Source organism: Nothobranchius furzeri, chromosome 8, assembly GCF_043380555.1.
Source record: "Nothobranchius furzeri strain GRZ-AD chromosome 8, NfurGRZ-RIMD1, whole genome shotgun sequence".
Taxonomy (NCBI): Eukaryota; Metazoa; Chordata; class Actinopteri; order Cyprinodontiformes; family Nothobranchiidae; genus Nothobranchius; species Nothobranchius furzeri.
The window spans coordinates 63176800-63190144 of NC_091748.1; the positions used below are offsets into that span (position 1 = coordinate 63176800).

General features: G+C 42.6%; 1 long non-coding RNA gene across 3 annotated transcripts in view; it reads right to left on the minus strand.

The window, feature by feature from the left end:
- Positions 1-10948, minus strand: part of LOC107392767 (uncharacterized) — a 34260-nt gene extending 23312 nt beyond the window's left edge. The window contains exon 1 of one of the 3 annotated variants that reach the window (XR_001573829.3): positions 10562-10948. This is a non-coding gene — a long non-coding RNA (uncharacterized lncRNA). The remainder of the gene's footprint in view (positions 1-10561) is intronic. The other 2 variants (XR_008566158.2, XR_001573828.3) reach the window with 2 other exon arrangements.
- Positions 10949-13345: the final 2397 nt, after the last annotated feature.

Genomic DNA, 13345 nt, shown 5'->3' on the forward strand with positions numbered 1-13345 from the left:
TCCAAGGTAGAAGTCAGAAAATAAACAGTTACTATAAAACTTAGCTAGTTTCATCAACTAGTAAGTGAACTGACACAAATGTACTTATTCAAATAGTTTTTCAGAATGTTTCTCCATTTTAAACCATCAAGCTGCTTTTTGTGGTCACATTGATATCACACATGTAAATTGTGCATTTAGATTGTGTGAAATAAGAACATTTATAAATGTCTCCTTTTCACTTATCAGATGAATAACTGAATTGTGAGAAAAGTAAATCAAGGCCATATGACTTGTTTTATAGTAACAACATGAGATCCTGACAAGTGACTTTCTACTATGCACCCATTTAAAGCTGTGATGGCAAATCTACACCACAAGCTAGGTTTTGAACGCAAAAACGGTCATGAAACACTCATACCTCCCCTTGAGTATGTTCCCCGAGTCGCTGCTGACGGACCCAAAAACCTGCAAGGCTGGGACAAATGAGATAGAAAACTGTGACTGGTGTTCAGCGCTAAGTCCAAACATCGTTTGTTGTCCGTAACTTCAAATGGTGTTTTTCTTTTTGGGGCTCTGGTAGTTTGTCCTGAAGTGGAAGTGGTAGCAGCTGGCTGTTTCTCCTCTGATATCACTGAGAAGAGAACCTCTCACACCAGTGGTGGTCTGATGCTAAATACATGCGTGTGAAATGGGTGGAGGACCCAGGGAAGTGCGGAGGTTTGGCGAGACAAACTGCCGAATGGCCCAATGGTTGCTTTCAGTCCAAAACGTGTCATTCGCAGAAGTTTTTAGACAAATGTGAAAACCATTATTTTTTAACCTTTTACAATTTATTTATAGCTATATTGTTTTAGAATGTTGTTAAGAGGCATGAAAACAAAGGTTTTAAGATAATCGGTTTTCCAAATTTGCCATTGCAGCTTTAAAACCTGAGCTACATCAAACAAAGATGTATATGTACTTAGTGGTATATAAATGAAGATGTAGTGAAAAAAATATATAAATTAACTTAAATTGAATTTTTATTTTGATTCAGCTGAGATAATTGTGCTTTTTGGGTGTTATCAGAAATCCCGGTATATACTTCTAGCTGTAAGTTGAACCTTTAAAAGCTTCACTTCAAAAGCAAAAAAGGAAGAAAAAATAGTCACTCACATACTCTCAAAGGTACTGTCTATTATTTCTGTAGCTCATGCATAATTAAGCACCGGCTAATTCTGGCTGAATTTCACAGCTGTGAAATTTCATCAGGTCTCATTGGGCTTTGTACTGCACACTTCCTGTACTTGTGCATGCAGTAAAGGTGTCCATTCTGTGATGGTTTGGGAACAATTCGCCAACCCTTTACAACCCTTATAAAAAGCAATATAAATTTTAACAAGGGCGTGTGATACATCAATGCCATGTCTCTTTGCGAGTCTGGACAAATGACCGGTTTCACAGACATGGAAAATGTTTTTCCTGGTCCATTATTATCAAAAGGGGAGGTTTTTCTGATGGTCCGTGACAGAAAAAGAGCAATGGGATGTAGTGGGCAGTACGCTGCTGTTAGCAGGAGAAAGAGTGAGTTTGATCTTTTGCACGTTTTAAACTCTGACTGTATGTGAACAGATATTCTTAAATTAGATTTGGCGCATGACTAAGTGTACTCCTAATTCCTTATTAATGAATTAAGTTTGAACTGGCAAAGGTTTATATCTCTAGTCATAAAATGTGATTGGTTGTTCTTTATCAATTAATTAATTCCTAAGTTAAACTGGACTAAAAAGACAGGAGCACTGCAGCAGTCATTTAACCCTCTCAGGCTCAAAATAAGTTTTGATAAAAGGACAAACGAAAAGACAAACAACTAAGTCCTTCAGGGGAACTTCTGAGTTAAAAAATGCTCATGAAATACGTATGTGGAGTAACCAGGTAGGTACGTTTTAACTTTGCAAATCTGCAACGCCTGCCTCCAGAGGGTTAAGCAGCCTTCTGATGAATAGTCTTTACATCCATGTAGTGACATTTAGGTTTATTTTCTTTACTGGGATTGAGGAATGTGTGTAATTTCCTGGTGCTTTAAATGACTTGGGCCACTAAGGCCATTTCCACCACAAAACACAAATCTTACAGAACGTTATCAGTCATTGAGATGGTTCGCCTCCTCGAAGTACTGCAAGACCATTTTGTGTGTGTTCAATATAACTTGTGGTGTTTGTCTAGGACTCAGTGCACTCTTTGTAAGCCATTGTGCACATATGAATGAGCCTTTCTTCCAAATTTAGTACAGATATGCACTGTTTAAAATCATAGAGACAACTCTGAGATGACTAAACTGATCAGAGTAGATCATTCACGTGGCTAACAGGAATAAGGCACTGTTTATAGATGGCTTTAGAGAAATCTAGATGGACCGTGGAAGAAGCAAAAGGATTTTTGCTCTGCAGGTTGGTCTAGCAACACTCCATAAGAGCGTCAGCAGGCCAGATTGGTTTTGTGTCTTGCCAATCACCACACTCTATTGGTTAGGTGGGCGGGAATTTGGAACAGCTTTGGAACCATCTAGACTTGGGCTTTTCTTTGGGTCAAGAGCAGATAGAGGTACTTAAGTCTTTTATTTAGACAGTGTATGGTGCACTGCCCCGTTGACTGACATCTGTAGTGGTGAGTTGATTTTTGTCCAGTAACGTGGAGACGGTTTGAAAGACAACCGTAGATTTTGCCCCACGACCGAGCTCTGTCTATAGGCTGTGGCCAGACTATATATTCACATACAGGGTAGCTTTCCAGGCTAAGTCTCAATGATTCTTGAGGGAGATTATGGATGAACTTCAGATTGTACAGCACTCTGCAGTCTTCTACTGACCAGAAACTGCACTTAACAATTTTGTGGAATGGGTAGGTTCACTAGGATCTACTTTTTTTTACCAGCTGTTTACTCTACCAATAGCCAATATAGAGGCTAGCAGTTTGCGGACCATCAATAAAAAGCTCAAGAAGAAAAAAAAAAGGAAAATTTTGCTTATTTTTGTTGGCATCATGGCAGAGCCTAAAAGTAAAAGAGAGTAATGACATCAAAGGTAAAGCAAAGAGCTAAATCCAGTGTGAACAACGGTGCTGCCTACAAGTTTGGGGAGCTAAAGGAGGCTATGAAATTTTTAACTGAGTGTGACCTGACTTTGTTGCTACTGGACTTGTAAGTAATATTTTTCCCCAAAAAGTGTGGCTCTTTTAACTTTGTGGTTAATTTAGTATCAGTTAACACGTGTTAGCATTAGCTTATTGTTAGGCCCGGCCAGCTAAAGCAGGCTGCAGCAGGGTTATTTAGGACAGCTGTAATTCCATATTTAACCATTAGGAGGGAGGAGCAGGAAACCATCTTGCTTTAAAAGAGAAAAGACAACTATCTTAAAAATGTGTTTTTGTATCAAAGTTATGGAAATGAATTTCTTACCTGCTGCAGATGGTTTCCTGGTCAGCCTTAGTTTGGAGAAATGTGCAATAAGTGTTACATTTTGCTGCTTTTGGTGATATGCTTGTAACATTGACATAAATAACTTTGATTATGGGGATTGTAAAGATGGTTTGTCTTGGCTGAGTCAGACTAGCAGTTTGTTCATTTTGCATTTATGTATGATAACTAACCATTAGAAATTCACTCTGAAACACACAAAATAGTAGTCCTTTTTAGTAATGTAGATATTGTAATTGGTTGTCAGCGAGACTCTTCTAGTATGTTCTAATTTAACACATTTATTTCTCTTTTTTTAGAAAAAGCAAATCCGAACATTCCAAAGTTACAGAGAAAAAAAGCTCATTTATGCAAGTTGTTTAAAAAGTCATTAAGATCGTACGATGTGTTTCTTACTTCATAAACTTGCTACAAATCTGTAAAAGCAAACTGCTCAATTCTAATTATGGATTTTACTTTTCACGACTGTTGAACATCATCATGCACCCATATCTAGCTGAGTTTTTGGTGACTCATACTAAAACCCTGTGTTTAGTCAAAGGAAAACTCCTTATGATAATTATACTCTGAAATGTTCCTCCTGGGGTCACATTTGTGTAAAATACTGTCATTTACAGAAGTGCCAAAAATAAATGATATACTTAAATAATTGATCAAGCAATAAGATGCAGTCATGACCTTATTTTTAAACATGCTCGATCATTTTTAATATGCTAAAAGCTAAAATGTTGACATTTTTAAATATTTCTGTATTTTTATTTATTTATTTTTTTACTAATGAAATAAATCAGAATTGCCAGGCTTAATTCCAACTTCAGATAAATGAATCCTAAATGAAAGAAAAATAATCAATGGTAAGTTTCTGTATCACTTCTCAACCCAGGATGCCCTGATTGGGTAAGCACGTTGTGTGTTTGACATTGTCGGTTTGACACTCAGACAAAGGGACCGATGTAGGCCTCGAGAGGGCAGATGACAAACACTCCTAAACCATAGCCAGACATAATCCCTACCCCGCCCCGTCCCCCCACCCCACCCTACCTCCCACCCAAACCCTCAACAAACTCAGGGTGGAGGTGGACTTATTCAGAGCACATTAGGGAGGTGAAGGGGGCCAAGCACAGAGGGACCCTCTTCACTCAGCTGTCCTAATCGTCTGAGACAACCCCTCCAGAGGCAGACCTTCCCGCCTACAAACCCCCCTTCCCGCTCCCCACCCACCCCCAGGCACGTCCCAGACACATCCACGAGTGTTTACAAGGGCAGGCGGCCATGAAGTGGAGAAGCTGACCAAAAAATGAACAGCTCCCCTGGGAGCTGTAGTTTAATTGTCCATCTTCTTGGTCCAAATTAAACAAGCTTGAGCGCGTTGGAGTATCCACACGTACCCACCCCACACCACCCACCATCGCTGCCCCGCTTTTCAACCGACTGGCACGTTCCATACACAGCGCCACTGATGCAGAATGATGAGCGAGACCCCATTGTCTCGTTATATTGTCTTCAATTAGGGAAGAGATGATGGGAGACAATGAGAGGAGCATTTGTAATCATGAGCCTCCCAAACTCACGCTGGGAAACAGAACTTCATTATGCCCAATGTTCCCTCATTGACGATAAAACGCAGAAAATATGCAGCTCACCCTAGGAAGTTTTCAAGCATAAACTGTTTGGAAAGAAGTGAGTCGCCAGGAGAAAAAAATGGTAGGGGGTTCGAAACTTGAGATAACGACAGACATGTGCAGAAGCATGCCGTCTTATTTTATCTGAGCCGCTAGTGAGCAACAGATCACAATCTATGAACTCCCATTAATTACATCTGCTGCTCACTTACTTGGCTCTTGCAAGTCTGAGTTTTCATACTGGAGTTTTTTTTTAAAGTGAGAAACTGGAGGGGTTTAAAGGAAGAGTGAGTGGATTAAAATAAAAAAGACACATCCTGATAATCCTTTAAGAAAAACAAGAAACCCAATGCTCCTCTGTGCTACTTTTTCCAGGGATAAAATTTACAGGCATAAAGTGTAGCCGTGATGTCTTTTCATCTTTCCTCAGCAAGTGCTTTACAAGCTAAGCTCCAACAGAAGTTCTGGCAGCGTTTGTGTCAGAACTACCAGAAAAAAAAAAAACAGGCGTCTTTAAGAAAGAGAAACTTGAGAACACCTTATCTGCATTTACCTGGAGAGTGTTCAGCTGGCTTTGTGGCTCACAACGTCTTGTTAAATCACATTCCACGATGGGCTGTGACAGCGCCTTCCAACTGGACAAATACTGCTTTCAGAAAATTGTGCAAATGATTTCTTTCAACTGGGATTGTGTCTGGATTGTCCCCACCCCCACCGCTCCTATCCCTTCACTATTTTTCGCTCTTCGAGTGGCACAAAGAGCTAATCTGAGACAAACACCCGCACCAGCTCTAACATGCTGTCAGCGCAAAACCTGGGTGATTTTATTTTCCTCAGGCAAGTGACTGAATGAGGTGAAAATCACCGTCCTTGGTGGAAAACACGGGGTTTAGCGAGATAGCTCGGTATTTTCCTCATCGTACATGAAGCAGGAATCGTTCCCTATTCCCCATTTTACCCGTCCAAACACTCGGTTCCTATAATATGCACAATATCTGAGAACATCCAAACACATGAAAACATTTTCTTTAATTTAGCCTATTTTCAGACATATTTCAACATGAACAGAGGGATTAGTGAAATCGAGCTGCCCCAAGGCTGAACATGCTTTACTGCAAAGAGTCATTCCCTTTTCTGATCCCAGCAAACAGGGCAAAGTGATGTCCACGCCATCCTGATCCTCTCGTTTGGATGACCACGCCATTATGACTGTTTGGTCTGGATGACAACTCCATCCTGATCGTTTGGTTCTTTTTAAAAAGCAACTTCCTCTTTTTTCACACTGCTTTACTGATATCTGACTGACCTCATTTAATTCCTCATTGTCCACAAAACTATTTGGAATATGACCAACGAGGTTGACAAAGAGATAAAAAGATCCTAATCCTCTCTTTCTCCATGTCTCAAGCACCCACCAATGATTTTTGTTCCTTTTTATTTTTTGATTACCTCTGTCACGTTTGGTCCAATCCTGGGGCTCAACAGGTCAAGGGTATAATCCACACGTAGGAGTTCTCGTGTTGAACAGGCGTTCTCCTTCATCCATTTGAAAACGGGGGCTGAATAAAATCAAGCACGTAGAACAGAAGCCGCCTGGTCAGAAAGCCCCTCTTCAGCAGCATTGATCTGCAGTCCATTCTTAAATGTTTCTGGCCAGAAGCTCGACGTGCTCGCTGACCTCTGAGGACTTGACACATTCCTCCATGTTGAACAACTCGGCGCAGCAGTGCAGAGTCGGGAGCATCTGCCTCGTCACTCCACCCAGATGGCAGCACAAAGTATGTAGATTGGTTCATTAACCTTACAGTGCTTTAACCAGCGGGCCATGCACAGGCCTCATTCAATCTGGGCTTTCTTGAAATTTATTAACGCCCATTAATAACATCGGGAAACTTTTGCTAATGGCCTGAGGTGGTTTTCTGTGGCAATATCAAGCGCTGTAGTAATTATACATGACATCTTTCTGATTTACACTTCTGGGATTATTACACCATGTAAAAAAACTAATTTACTTCCTTTTAAAAGACAATTATCCATCTTCTTGGTTGGAAAACACCTAATAAAAAAAAACATTTTCACAGCACTCCCCCCATCCTGATGAGTAGACTTGGATATTTAACCCCAAACAATGGAATAGCATGAAGAAAAAGAAGCAGGGAGGGGGTGAAAATGAGAAAGAGATCTGCATTTTCATGTGGTGTTTTCCCCAGTGCGTGCTGCGTGTGAAAAATGGGCTTGTTGAGTGTGTGTGTGTGAGCTGCCAGCAGTGAGGGCTTGCACCTGGAGCAGGGAGGGGCAAGCGAGGGGCCACGGGTCACCTTGTGGGCTAAACAGGATTGGAGTTTTCCCTTTTTCCTAAGGAGGCCAGACGGCCCCCGCGGCTGCATCTCACAAGCGAGCCTTTCACGCCTCTTCCTTCCTTTCCCCTTCTCTCCTTCCTTTCCTGGTCACCTCCTTTTTTCTCCTTTTGGAATGGCACAGTAATCCATAACCCACTCAACTATCAGCGGCTCAATTATCCCTCTGGTTCTCCTATTTTCTCCCCTCGGATGAAGATTCAAAAACAATTAACCTCTTCACGGCTGGGGACTTTTCCAAGGAAAGGGCATGGTTGTAATTGAATGACACCACCATTCACATTCCTGACCATGACTTAGCTCCTCCACGCATGAATCTGGTTTCTTAAATCCTAATCTGTGCCTCTGTGACCGTTCAACGTTGTTATCGCGGACTTTGTGTTTTCAAGCTACAAAAAAAAAAACTTTTGCCTTCAGGCTAGATTGAACCACATAATTTGTTTTTAATGTTTTCAAAACACCCACATGAATACGATCTTAAAACGGGATTCATCTTCTGGGGGAATGTTGGGAATTATCTAAAAGACAGCAGTTTGAGTCAGTAGACAGCCATTTTCTGAAAATGTCACAACCAGACTACTTCACACCAAGTGTCTATGAGCCATAACGCATCCCCCACATCTTCAGCCTTCAATAAAACGTTCCCTTCTCCTCCTTCGATACAGAGGGGCCTCCTATTCATCTCCAGGTAGAGAGCCTCAAAGTCTAGGAGGGAGGAACAGCTTGTTGCACCCATTCAGCTTTTTATTACTTCCCCTTCAAAGGGTGGTGGCAGGAGAAGACACAACTTCAAATCTCTTCGATGCCATGACGCAAAGGGTCCGAAAACAAAACAAGAGGGAGGATTTCGACTGAAGCTCTGTGCAGATTTTACCACCACTCAGTCATCAAAACATCCTATTTGAGAAGATTACTTTGTAGTCGATGCGCGGCGAGAGCCCTTCCAGCTGTTAGGGGATAATCCTCTAACAAACAAGTTTATCAAAAATGGGCACAGTGGAGAAAAACAACTGGCAGCAGATCGAAAACATCATCATATTCCACTGGAAACAGCAAAAAAAAAAAAAAAACATCCAACAAAAGACCCCACCTCGCCATTTTCTAGAAGCTAGCTTGACGTCTAGCGAAAGCCGTAGAAGGACAATGATGTCATCCATGATCAAAAATTAACACAATCGAAAAGTTCCCAAACGTTGCCCCAAACTAGGATTTAAATGGCAACAATATCTTAATCAAGTTCAAGTTAACAATCAGAGAAATGTCATGAACATTGCCTTATTTAAGTCAAAAGTAGGTTTATGTTGGCTTCTGCTCATTAAAAATGTCCTAGTGGTGGTTTATGAGCCATATTTTAACAAGACTATAAATTAATACAAAAAAAAGAATCAAAAACCTAAGAAAATGTTTAAGATTCAAAGTCCTCCATAGTGATGGAGCAGAAATTATTTAGAAAGAAATCTTCTAGATGCTTGCCTTAACAACAACACAGCTAAAATCTCACTCGTGCGCACACACACACACACACACACACACACACACACACACACACACACACACACACACACACACACACACACACCCAAAGGAGCATAGAAGAAGCCTTTGATGTTTCCTCATGAGTGTGTGTTGCAGCTCTGTGAGTCACCCACACTCATCCAAGATCCAGCGACAGCAGCACAGTAGCAATGAAACTGCAACCCTCATACCAAGCACGCAAAGACACACACTCACAAACAACATAGCGTGTCTTGATTGGGGTTGAGGAGTGAGGAAAAGAAGCAGACACATGGGCAGGGCGAACCATGCCAGGAGGAACAAAAAAAAAATAGGAGAGAGAAAGAAAGGGAGGGAGGAGAAGATGAAAACCTTAAACAACTGGCTGCACTTCAGACAGAGTGAAACTTCTCTTGATCATTATGTCTAGCCTTCAGGTGTCTGGGGTCAGCCAAGTGGATGCAATAGTTAGGCTGAGGGTGGGAGGACGGGGTGGGTGAGTGTAGAGAACGCAGCAGCCAGACAAAGAGGGAATAAGAGCGCTGCCTACATACCACCAGCATCAAGGAAGAGAGGGTGGGAGTCAGGGGAGGGAGCCACGAGAAGAAAAGAGGAGGGTTATAAAAATTTGATTAGACAATCCTTCGCTGAAGTGACTTTCTGTGTCGGTTTGCTTTTCTTTCGCTTTTATTATTTTTCTCTCTCGCTCCCCTCCCTCCTCCAGACTGCTGCTTCACAGAACAGGGCAGACAGTTTTTACAGGTCCTAATTAAAGCCATCCTTTCAAAACATCAAATGGTCCCGGTCCCCCCGCTTCATTTTCTTTCTGATTGTGCAGAAGGCAGGAAAGAAGAAAAAAATCAGAGGGCACCAATGTTTTGCTTTGACCCTCAAATGTACATAAATTTAGTGACCCCTCCCTCCCTCCACATCCCACACACACACCTCTCCCTTGACCTTCAGCACCCCCTAATTTCCAATCAATAAAAAGGTTCACTGAAGTGACATGACCTCATATATTTACTGGAAATGGACTGGAATTTATATATATATATATATATATATATATATATATATATATATATATATATATATATATATATATATATATATAAGCATTTAACTCAATATTTTGCTCTGTTTCATTTTAAAATAACACATTTGATATCCGCCCCCACCCTGGCTGTCAGGCTGAAGTGAAGTGCAGCCCTGGCTTGTGCTCCCCCCTCCCTAATTGTCCTCATTGAGCCGCGTGGACCGGTTGCACAGCCTGCCTGCCTGAGTGGGGTCACCGGGTTTCCCGTGCGCTTTTTATCTATATTTCATCCTATGGCGGCGCGCGGAGACAGCCACACACTCACAATGGGAACATTCACACAGACACACAAAAGAATGTCGGCACGGAGCGTAAAACACAACTCTGAGGACCAAAAACAAAAAGCAAAGTCAAACATCTTCCAACATGCATGGTTAGAAAACGTTCTTTAATGTTTAAAGCTCCTTTAAATGAGAAAAGAAAAAGAAGAAAAAAGCAGGACGCAAAAGTGGCAACGCAGTCATATTCGAATATAAGTCGACTACAAATGAACACGAAATGCAACGATTATCCTGAAAGAGGACGGCGTTAAGGAAAAATAAAAGTCTCCACTTACAGTTTATCTCAGGAACTTCTGGGCGTTATTGTCTCGTCTATGCGCGTCTCTCCGTTTGGACACAGAAAAAGTCTCCTCCAGCGGGGACGCGGCGTTCGGAGACCGCCGGGCACTTCGTCCCATCGGGAGGACATCAAGTTTGCGTCTGATAACACCTGGACAGGTCAGCCGCGCGGGAGGGACGGTGGTGGTCCGATTCCGCCGATGCCAGCTCTTCAGTGGTGCCTGCACTCGCCGGGAATGAGCGCTGAGAGGACAGGGAGCGCACAGAAAGACGTCATGTGAGCCGGGGCGCGCCGCGCCATTGGCCAGCCGCGTGCAAGTGTGATAAGGCTGCTCCGTGCGCCATTGGCCCAGGACGGACGCGGAGGCGCCTCCTCATCAGTCTGTGCGCAAGAATGTGAGTGCGACTCAGTGTTCATAATTTTCACCAGAAGGGCGGGAGAAGGGGCATAAGTAAAAAAAAATGTTACTAAGATATGAGCTTTTTGTTTTTTTGGGTCGTTGTTCCTTTGTTGGCACCTTTTTGGTGGACGAGAGGAGAAGTGACCCTGGGTGATGTAAGACGTGTCCACAGGTTAGTCCACAAGTCAAGTTCAGCATCAACTTGAAAATGAAACACTGCGAGGCAAAATGTTACATGTAGGGTTTAGTTAATGCCATAAAGAATAGAGACTTAAATAAAAACAAGCTCATTATGGGGCAGACAGTTCCATTAAGCCAGTTAGAGTTTCCATTGTTCTGTTTTAGCTCGGTTCTGCTCTGGTGACAGTGTTGACAGAGAAACATCCCCTGTGATCCGTTCATTTCCTTTTACCAAAGTACAAGAAATGTTCATTTTACAATGTCTTATTTGTTGAATGGTTCCATTTCTTTTTATAGTTTGCTTGAGTTTCTTGACAACAAGCTACACAAAAGCAACAAAGAAGAAAAGAGACCTACGTGTTTTTTTAAAGAAGCATCAGAAGTATCCAGCAGTTCTCGACACGTTTTCACTCTCACTTTTCTTTTGAAAGAGCTGCTGGATCATTCTGAGCTGCCTTACCACTATCGGCTGAAAAGACCCTTTCCAGTTTTTACAATGAATTTTTTATCCTGACAAGTTCCCAAGCCAATTTATTATTAAAGAGACACAGAGCTAATTAACGGGTAGAATCCAACCTATAGGTATTGAACCAGAACACTGACCTTTTTTATATTCTCTTTGAAATGAAAATTAGCATGATGTTTTCCTCTTATTTGCACTCCTCTGCGCCCATTTCCTCATTTTTGCATTGATTCTTCACACAGTTGGACTTCGCAGAGGGTAACGACACATAAAAGAGCATCCTCTCTGTGTCTGGCTGTGGTTCTCTGGAGTGTGGAAACAGAGGAACTCAAGGTTCTGTATGGGTGGGAAATAGAGCACATGTAATCTGAAGCACGCATCTTCCCCTGCTCAGGCTGCAGCATTAAATCGATATTCTGCAAAGCTTTCCCTTGTTTTCACATTCACTTGACTGCCGCCGTAATGCGCCGCGAGGGTCGAGCAGCCTCTCCCTGATTTTTGTGGCACTTGCCCCCCTTCGCTCTGCCCTCCCTCTTCCTTCTCCTCCTCCTCCTCCTTCACTTCGCTCCATGGCAGAAACCCTCGTTTGGATGGCTCCAAGGCGATGCTCCTGTTCCATTTGTCTCCTGCGTTAACAGGAGGCGGCAAGAATGAGGTAAAGGCGTTATCGCGACATAAGACATTATCTCCGCTTTGCTCCTCCAACACCGTGAAAAAGCGACTATTAGCCGTGTTCAAGGGTTTCGAGGCTTGTCGCCACACTTAAGGAGCATGAACAACAACCTCGTTCGCGAATCTTTAAAATCGTTTAACAAACGATAACATTTCCCCTCTTCCCCGCGCCCTGTGACTACCATCAGCACCGTCTCGCCTGTCACCCGAGGCGAGCATGGCTAACGGCATTATGACTGGACGTGCGACAGCAGCATTTTTCACCAGAAAAACAGCCCATCATTCCCTTTTCAAGATTTAAAAGCTCGCTGTGCAGCAGTATTCCTGTGTGCAAAGATGCCACTTACACTTTCATGCACGTTTGCTCCACGGTTACGAAAGCAAAGCCCTGCCTCTGCAAAATGGGTCATACATTCACTGCAGTCCCTTCATTCCAGCAAATGTATTGTGCTCGTGCGAGCGCGAGATGTGTGAATGTGTGATTAGACATCAAAGGCTAAACTTCGGTATTAGAGCGCGGTAGTCTTTGCTGAAACAGGACAAGTCAAGCCACTGGAGGTTTTCAGTGGCTGCAAGCGTCTGTGATCTGGTTTGCTTGGAGAGCCAAAATGTCACTCTCTTTTTAATATCTTCAAACAGACAAGAGGAAGGTGCTCTCACTCTGAAATGAACTCCAGTGACATCATTTTTATTCTGCTGCAGTCCCCCCGTTTGCCTGACGCGACAACAGGTTCAGCATACATAAAAAAAATAAAGCTCCCCCTTTTTACTTTTTGGTTCGTGTACAGCGATCCGCTGTCAGGCTCCTATAGATATTTAGCCACTGTGGACTGAATCTGAGCGGTAGGGTTCAAAGCCTTGCCAATCACAGACGGAGCTCCGCTCTGCTGTATTATAGACCCATCGCTGTGCGAGCTAATCTGTGATGTGCTCTCGTCCTATATTTAGACCAGTGTTTTGTGAACACTTAGTATAATTCGCTGAGACGCTAGAAGCTTTTCAAAGCTGTTAACCTCATCTCTTTAAAACTCATTTGCACTTTTTTCATCTGCGCTTTCCAAAAC